We start from the raw sequence: 10,186 nt of genomic DNA, 5'->3' as shown, positions 1-10,186 counted from the left end.
CAACAACTTTTCAAGATCTTTTCCCTCTTTTTTTCGCCTGGTATTTTTTTTTTAAAGAGTCCTGCTATACTTCGACGAGATCTTTTCTTTCTGCTTTCTTACGTGAGGGGCTTCTCTACTTAGTCCTCTATTCAGGGAGTACAGCCATACTTTTTCGAAGTTTTTATTCTCTAACTTTTTACGCGAAAGACTTCTTTGTAGTCTTTTCAAGCGGTGCTGCAATACTCTTTCGAGGTCCTCTGCCTCTCTTTGTACTTCGCATTTCTTTTTTTTACTTTTTCAAAAAGTGCTGCAATAATTCTCTGAGGTCTTTTCTCTCCGCCTTCCTATGGGAGAGCCTTCTGTGTGCTTTTCTCATGGAGTACTGCAATCGTTTTTTGAAATATCTTTGCTTTCTTATGTCAGGGATGTCCTTGTAGTCTTTTCAGGGGGTACTGCAATACTTTTTCGAGTTCCTTTTCCCTCTCTTTGGACCTCGCATTTTTTGTACTTTTTTTAAAGAATCATGTAATAGTTTTTAAGATCTTTTTCCTCTTCTTTCTTACGTGAGGTAATTCTTTTGTAGTCTTTTCAGGGAGTACTGCGATGCTTCTTCGAGGTCGTTTCCCTTTGCTTTCTTAACTGAGGGGCATATTTGTAATTTTTTCAGGGAGTACTGCAATACTTTTTCGAAATCTTTCCCCGTCTTTGTACCTTGCTCAAAGTGTACTGCAATACTATCTCGAGATATTTTCTGTTTTTTTAAATCTCACACTCGCACTTTTTTGATATGAATTTGTGTTGTATTAAAGAAGTTAAGACATGAGAACTGCAATATGGGCCTGAAGCGGCAAGCAGAGCTATAGGGTGTTCTCTACGAGAGCTAGATCGGTATGCTTGTCATTTTTAGAAACTATCTCAGGTATGTCTTTTAATTTTACAAAGAAATTGACACTGAGAGGCCATACGACTCTTGATTAACAAGTGACTACCGGTATTAACCAATAAATGACTTCTACAAGTATTTCATCGTCGCTACGGATGCCATGCAAAACTTCTATAAGAACGAATAAATTGCTTTAAAATAATTGAGTTCTGAAATCTACTCAACTTTTGCTATGCACTCACGTACTTCCCAGCCACCATTTCAAACATATATTAAAGACAATGTGAACACATTGCTGTCAACTGGCACATATTTTTAACGTGATTATCAGATTAGTCTCTCTTAAAACATTCGTTTCCTCTCTACGTATCAACCAATGCTAAGACGGAAATCTATGATAAAATTTCTGTTCTTTATCTGTTTTGAAAACATCCATTCACGGTTTTTGTTTTCTTTTTACGATAGGGAAAATAAAAGCCACTTATACAAGGTACAAGGGCATATTAAATTTATGTGCATGTATGCAACACCCAAAAGGATTTCAGATAGATTCACTTTCCATTATATTTATTGATTCAGAATTACTAAGCTTATCTGTCCGTCTGTCCACCTTGTTTTGCTGTTGCCAACTTACAAGCCGTAATTTTTTTGATATGATGATGAAATTTGATACATCGGCATATTTTGGCCCAAAGTCTTAAGCTATTCCACTTGGACAATACTTCTGTGAAAATAATCTAAACTTGCGTTTGCCAGTTCAAGTTAAATATATAATTGGGGACGCCCCGCTTATGTCGCTTGTTAATTATTGCATGGAAGTAATTTATGGCTGCCCGTCTTACAATTTAGACAAACTTAAACTGATAGTTAACCGTGAACTAAACGTTTTCCTCCTCCTTTTCCTCTTCGTATTTACGTATTCCACGTTCTTTAATGCTTTTTGAAATTCTTTTCCAGGTTGTTAATCTATCGCTACAAAACAGTTCAGTCACAAGTGCCGAACCTTTTAATCGAACGGTTACAGTTTTCTGCATCGAGTAGGAAACCTTTTATATGAATAACACATATATCGCACTCTTTGGCTGAACGTTCATTCATTGTCCGGATAGCTCACATATGCAATGCATTACCGTCGATTTTGAGATTTTTTGAGATCCGACTCCTTTAGTGTCTTCAAGAGAAAATTGGCCTTATTTTCGAACGTTTGATTCCCTCCGAGGACCGGCAGTTGAAGTCTGCCAAAGTCAGCGATAGAGCAAGGTAATCATTTCTATGCACATGATTGACCTAAATAAGACTGCTCAGATGAGACCACTTTCTCGCCTACTTCTTATATGTAACGCGTTATTTCGAAAAGTTTTTGTATGAACAACTGTCTTAAGGGAAGTGTTGTAGGGTATTAAATCGATGGCCGTGTCCCATTATAGTGTTTTCACTTGTTTTAAATAGAAAAATTAAATTGAAATTCAACCGTAAAACAATAGCGTTCGTTCACATTTATGTATTTTATTCATTCCCCAAAAGACAAAAAAAAAAAAGTTGAGATCTCTTGAAACGAACAACAACATATTCACAATTCATTGAACTGACATGAATGACAAAAAGGATGCCAGGCCATTGCCAGAATAGTAATAATAAAAAAAAAGAAGAAAAACAACAAAAACAATCATTAAAAAAAAAAGAAAAAAAAAAAGCATTAAATGCAGACATCAGTTTTTACAAAAACAAAAGAATATATTTAGTTGAACGTGAAAAAAAGGACCTTAGGGACTAAAGACGAAAACAAATGAACGGCTTTAAATGACTGTGGGTATAAACGTGTATATACCCAAAAAACGTAGACATATAAAATGCACACAGATTTTTAAAAACCATATAATCATTGAAGAAGAATTTTTATAGTGCATTGATATTAAAGCTTTTACTCTAAACTCAACGTCGCCGTTTGCTCTTGCTGTTATCATGAATTATAAGCATGAGAGTAACAACAACAATAACAACAATAGCAACGATTTTAAAATCCCAGTAATAATCATTAATATCAATCGACAGTCAGGCATTGCTAACGAGAAAAACAAAAAAAAATAAATAAATAAAGCTCATCATCATCATCATCATCATCATCATCATCATCATCACACAATGGCATAGTACGACGGCGTATAGTAGTGAAGTAAAAGTGCATGTGTAACCAGTCAAAGGGAAGTTTATATGAAGGTGCATAGGTACGATTTAGGCGCGCATATGAATTGTTTCAAGCATGTAATCAGCCTATCGTATCAGCAACTTTACGGTGCTCAGTTTAAACAAAACACCGAACATCCGCGTACAACAACAAAATACGCATATATATTACTCTCCTTTTCTCTCGCCCCTATCTCTACACCTATGTAACATATGTGTGCATAAATGCTTATAACAAAAATCAAATATTTCTTCAGCATTTTTCAACATATACACAGACACACAAACACATACACACACTAATATGTATATATATAAAAATACATATATATATATATATATATATTTGTGCGACTTACCTAACGTATACATGGCATGGTAAAGCAAAATAGCAGACAGAAACGAAGTATGCCAATGACAACGTCAACGGGGCATTACATTGAAAATATTATTTATTCATAACGAGCGACGGTGCATACATGCATTGTGCCATCAGCAGGGGGCGGGGAGCGGTTAGCGGCGGGTAGCGAGAGGCTAAGGTTTATTTGATGTCGACTTTTCCATTACCATTCCGTAGGGCATTTCGGTTATTTTTATGAACAACATGCGGTATGCATAAATGAAATTAAAATGCAACAGAAGGTCATGAAACAGCATCAAATACACACACACAGACACATACATAAAGCTGTAAATGTTTTCGTTTTCCTTTACGCGAAATCACTTGATAGGCAGTCACGGTCAGAAGCAGAGCAATATAGCGAAGAATTGAAAGAAACTTTACAGAGCAATACCGACCGATACAGGAAGGTAACAAACAACACGCAAATCACATTATGACTCTTAAGGTGACTGAGTCATGCACATCAACATAAAAGAATAATAATAATAACCACCTATCCGCTAAACAACAACAATTACTAAATTGTGCATTAGTCTCGCTGACGTACAATTTAGTGGGTAATTCAACCTTTCAGCTGACTGTGCATACATACATGCATGCATGCATGCATGCAGACATATAAACGAATTATCAATATACAATATTACATATATATAAAAATATAAGAGCGCGCGTAAATGTGAGTCTGCGAAAATACCAGAAAAGCAAATAATATTCATGGACAAAATCTTCTTTCAAATGCTAAATTATAAGGACCAAGTTTCGCAAGCACTTTAGGAGCAACAAGTAATGCGTGTATAGCTTGAGCAAAGAAAACAAATATTTTCAAAACTTGTTTCAACACTACGCATCGAGAGAGCGACTTAGTTTGGAGAGCGCTGTAGAACCTTAAGTGTTGGAACCAAAATCGGTTTAGGCCTCTCCTCGTATTCATCATCCTATACTGGAAACTCCAAAACTGATAGAAAGTATTTCAGCGGTAAACATGATACTATTGAGTAAAAGCCATTCGAGAAGCCATTGAAAATAAAAATTACCGAATTGTGGAAAAGACGTTCAATAATGTCTGGCATGATGGTCTACTTTTCACACTTAAAAAATTTCTTCCAACTCAAACCTCTTTACAAAACCAAACTTTCTATGTTAAACTTGAAAGTTTTAAATCCAATGTATATAGGATTCAAGGTTGAGTGCCGCTGCACAAATTTTAGATCCAATATTCTATACAATTTTCGCATCAAATTTCCCGATCGCTGATAACATTTTATCTGCAACGTACGTAGACGATAACGTAGTCAGTCCCATTTTTCATCATTAGATTGCATAAAAAAAATTCATATCAACTAAATTTCGCATCTGATGCATATATATCGAGGAAAATGTACTTCTTTCTTGTCTTCGCAACCATTTACAAAAGGGTTAGTGCTTTTTGTAATTGTGTTAGTGGATTTTATGTTTCAAAAATTTTTACTTACCTTCGGGCGTGAATCTTCTGATGCTCACTCACCACTTATTTGCTTTTCTCATTCTTAAGAAATACAACGCAGCAAGTGTAACATGCTATGAAAGCTTTAGCATCACTTTCTTTCGCAAAGAACATCTCTTATAAAGATGGCCATAAAAATGCTTAAGAAGGATTCTGGGATGGTTTAAAGAACATTCGGCGGTAATCGAGATTGACAGCATCCTAAGCTGGGGTGAATCCTATCAAAAGAAATGCGTATATCGCGAACGGACTTAACTTATGAAAGCGGCGCCATTTTTCTACAATTCCTACTGCACCTTGTTATATTCCACAGAACACAGACTAAGGATCATACACTGAGCAACATCACAGAGACATCTCAAAAATCATAAGACATTATTTCGTGTGTGATTTTCAGAACATAATAATTCTTCTTTATAATAATTGACGCGCTTCTACGCATACACATTCATCCCTATTAAGCAACACTCTTAAGGCTAAAGGGTTTAAATTATACTATTATAGAGAAGATCATTAAAGCGCAGAAAAGCTAATAGTTTTCACTTCCAAAATAAACCAAATTTTTGCTGAGAATATTTTTAATATCAAAGTGTTAGCAAAGTAAACTTCAGTTTAAGTGATTAAACTATGAACTTATATATTAATGAATATCAATCAGTCAGAAGAGCAAGTAAACAGTGTACAATATTATTGGCATTAAAGTATTAAAGGCGAACACAAGTCTATGTAACTATGTTATATAGTTGTTTAGGATGTATGGTCTAACGCACTGATATTTGAACCCGCGATTACCGGCCTGGCAGTCGCGAGTCCATGTACTGCACTATGCGGTAAACTTATGATTATACCTTGGCAATATCATAACTGATAAAAAATCGAAGTAAGCCTATCATTATTATTAATTGTATTGTGTAGGCGAACCTTACCGCGACCTAGAAGGTGTATTGTACTCGCGCGTGCCCCTAGGCCTCCAATTTTAGGATTCTCATGAATGCCGCCTATTCTTCGGCAAATGGCCTAACATTCGCATAGAATGGTGGCCCTAGGACGTTTCATTCGTCTGTTGACAGAATTTGCATTAATCGGTGTCAGACATGCGCATGGCTTTCAGATGATACCTGCGCGAATTATGACCCTTGTACAAGCCTGTAACCAAACGTACGTAGCTTTTTCTTAGTTCCCGTCCATTTCCATCAAACCGATTTTTCCTTTGCCCATTCCAACACCAGTCTATTAATATATCTTCTTGATATGTCGCAGAACCTGTCATACACCCACCTTAAACGTACGTCATTATGCCTGCCTAATTCCTTCAATGTTTCGAAGGGACTCCAACACAAGCCTAGATATTATCAATCGCTCTTTTACGGACTTTAAGGCGGCTTGGCTGTCGGATTAAATGCATTTCCAGCGATTGCATAGACTACCACTTGGAATATGGACGAACTGTATCCCGAAGTACACAATGTTTTCTTTTATCATCGATCACGACGCCAGAATATAACAAGACCTCAACAAATGCATATTTATTGCTTTAATTAGCGTAAACAACAGAAATGATTTAACAGTGTCTACTGCTCGTCATCATCACGATAATAGCTTCAAGGCGTTATGTGGGATTATTTTTTTCTCTAAAAAGTTCTTTGCTCTTCTACATTTTGGCAAAAGCTTGCAAATATAAATATGAATTATGAATACAATGGCCTTTGTGGTGCGCGCGCATTACTTCCACTTGGAATATATTACAATGGCGTAAGTGTTATGTCTTAGATAAATTACGTCATACGACACTTTGTTTATATTATTATAACTGATTACATAGCTCATAGATAAGTTTTAAATAATCGATTAAATTTATTTTATTATTATAATATTGTAGTGTAGAAGATTATAGCCCTTATATTGTACACAGAGTATTCTTGTTCAGCGTGGAATAGTAGAGATACCAAATGTCGATCGAAATCGAATAGTCTTATTTTGGCTAATGTCGCTAGTAACTGTTTCAATTAAAAATGTCGATCGTTTATTTTCGCTTGCAGCGATATCCAAATTGATAGAACACATCCTTCGCAGTGCAGTGCATCTTTATACCTATCGCCGAAGGATAAAATATATATTCATTTTATGAAACTTTTTTCACAACCAGAAGGAAGCTTGAAAGAGTACACAGAGTATATAATTCATGATCAGCACCAAACTCTGAAACGATTTAAACATGTCCGTCCGTACATTTGTGTAATATCTTTTGTATACATTCTTCTCGTCGCGTGAAGATATCGACCACAAATTTGCAAAAGAATTTCAAAATGTTCCAAACCTTTCAAACGACACGCCTACAATACAGCAAAAACTGAGAACATATATGCTTTCCGGATTCTTTGCTTACAACCCATACACAGCAGCATAGACACAATTTTCGCCTTTATTCTATAAAAATAAAAATCCGCACACACCCAATATAACAGAATATAGAAATTGTTTTTTTATAACCTACACCACTTGTGGTACAAAGTATGTTAAATTAGTGCGGTCGTATGTAACACGCAGAAGGGCTTAAGATGGACCTACGTTTTATTATACCCATCATAGTTTCAGAATCCTAATCTAAATTGATCTAAGCCTGTCTGTCCGTCCGATGTTTGACGCTATTGAATATGGTTCGAGTCGGTCCACTTCTTCCCCATTCCCCAGAGAAAGCCCTATTCTGAAAAGTTGTTACACAGAAAAAAATTGTAATTTTTAAAAATTTTCCTAAATTGATAAGCAAACTTTGGACCAACTGGGGCAATTCTTAAAAATCCTCTCATATAACGAAAACTGCAGTACATACGCCAAAAAAGTGCAATTTCCAATCCTTCACGATGAAAATTATATCATAATAACATAACATAAGAAATATGGACCATTTCTATCTATTTTCTTATTCCCACCGTAATAAGGATTTTTACGAAAATTGTAGAGCGGAAAAGTCGGAAGTTTAATACGTGATGATGAAAATTGACCTTTAATAATAATTTCATACGAAAATAAGAATTGTGTTAGGCAGCGCGGTGTAGGATATTTAATGACAGCTTTGCCTGACTACAATTTTCTTATTTGTTTTGAATAGAAATTGTATTGAAAAACATGCAAAGAAAGAAAAGAAAAAAGAACTGAAGATTATATAAGGAAACTTGATCCCTTATATCCGAGTTCTGTCTTAACAGTTCACCGCCTGCCGCTCCTCCGCAGATATTCTTCCCCTGCTCTGATTCTATTTTGTCTCTCTAATGACGATTACGATGTTTGTATTTTACGTTGATCGTATATGGACACCTGGATACGCCTTCAATTTTCACCTTTTTGGAGCGCAATTTCTCAAAACCATTCAATCTTTCCTTCCATAGGACAAAAATTCTTTTTTAAATATATTTTCAAAGCAAATAATAAATAAAAGACGTGTGGAAATTGGATTTTCTAATGCTTGTTATGTTTTATTTTCACAATTGCGAAACTCTCGGCACGAACCTCACAATTGTGAAATCGTGTAGTCACGAAGTGTTTTTTGCTTTGTATGTCTGGGTCAGCATTACGAAATATTCCCTGCTTAATATATGCAAGCACCGCTGAATGTGACCTAAGGCTGCCGAAATTATTATCAACCCAAGCTATGGGGCAAACTCCAACTGATTAGCTCCACTACCAGAGGATACTTGATTCAATCTGCATGGGATGTTACAACGTTTGGCCAATACCTTTTGTCCTGAAGATATTGGGCAAAATTGCACTCGCTATCAGATGATTCCTTGTTTGCTCTGCATAGCAAAGCAGCATCAGCGTTTGGCCGATAACAGAGGTCGTTTGAATTTCGACAGAGCTTTCTGCCTTCCTGTGATGAAATCAAAAATTTATTTTCAAAAAATTTGGATATTACTTTTGTCTTTGCTTACCTGTATAGGTTCCACGTGTGCCGTCGTAACTGTTAAACATCAATTATGGTTAACAATTAGGAAAGGCACGTACACAAGAAAGAAAAATGGGTTACAGTTTTCCTCGATACTTGGATAATTAAGCTAGAATAGCGGGAGCATTCGTTAAGTTCAAGGCGATTTTGTAGATCGCTTCCTAATTTCTGAAGGGGAATCCACGTCAGAACATTAGATAATCTCAGATAAGTCATCTAGTATGAATTTTGCTTGTGCGAGCATTGGCCCTCTTCGAAGGCCCGTTATATGCTCGCAATTTTCCATTTGGAACTGCATTCAAACAAAATCTCGGCAACTAAGTTGCAAAGTTTACTCGGTTAAGGCCTCATTAATAATGAATCACAACGTAGATTTATTTTGCTACCCTCACAGATACGTCTATTATACCTGCATGACTACCAACTGCAATGCGCCATTACAGCACTCGGAGACGTTAGGTTTCAGCACTATTTAGCGTAATTACAATGTTCAGCAATACTTGCTGATATTCCCATTGCAACTCTGCCAAATAGACGTTGCGTTTCACAATGAGCATACAGACAATGAAATGGTTTGGCTGATTACGCTAGAATAACGTCACACGTAACATCCACGTAACACGATATGTACGAGCACTAGATTTATTTTTATTTTTAAATCCAACCTATGTCCCGGGCGCTGCGGGGTGCTCTTTGATCGTGCACGCGTTTAAATTGAAGATGAGTTATATCCAGTGAATAAATCTTCGAATTCCACGATACTGCATCTTAGACAGGGGCTAAGTGACAGCCAGCCTTTATACCATTAATCCTGATAGGGAAGTCTCGCCTTTCTAACAAAAGTTGTTGTGCTTAACCGCTCAACGCCGCTCATTTTTGCCGTTAATAATAATATTATTAACGTTGCCCAGGGGTCACCAAACGAGGAGGGCCGCCATCTTGTGCTGACGACATACACGTATGTATAATGAGTCGACTTGAAGCAATTTTTCATATGAAAAATTACCTCCTTGACCCCCATGTTACTATTATTATTATTCATTAATGCCTGAAGTTATCCATTTTGTAATTCCAATCAATTTGCATCGCCATTAAATATTAAGAAGGTTACGTAATACTTTTCAATTCTGCTGCGTTGGCACTTAGCTAAGCTCATATATTTGTACTTGCATGCATGCAGATGTATTTCTAGAATTTTCTTATACAACAAAGACCTTCACTTATCTTCCGCAAATAACCGCACAGCACAGCTCAATCGACTTCACAAAAATTACTGAACTTTATCTAGTTACTTTAAAATGGTGT

General features: G+C 36.2%; 1 long non-coding RNA gene across 1 annotated transcript; it reads right to left on the bottom strand.

The window, feature by feature from the left end:
• Positions 1 to 8,385: 8,385 nt before the first annotated feature.
• Positions 8,386 to 10,130, bottom strand: LOC119639992. The gene is made up of 2 exons (XR_005247593.1): positions 8,868 to 10,130; positions 8,386 to 8,806 (listed from the first exon to the last, which is right to left on the bottom strand). It is a non-coding gene; the product is annotated as an uncharacterized LOC119639992 (long non-coding RNA).
• Between the last annotated feature and the right edge of the window lie 56 nt (positions 10,131 to 10,186).

This window comes from Glossina fuscipes, unplaced genomic scaffold (genome assembly GCF_014805625.2).
Source record: "Glossina fuscipes isolate IAEA_lab_2018 unplaced genomic scaffold, Yale_Gfus_2 114, whole genome shotgun sequence".
In the NCBI taxonomy this organism is placed as follows: Eukaryota; Metazoa; Arthropoda; class Insecta; order Diptera; family Glossinidae; genus Glossina; species Glossina fuscipes.
The sequence above is the reverse complement of the archived record's forward strand: the minus strand, read 5'-3'. Positions and strand labels throughout refer to the sequence as shown.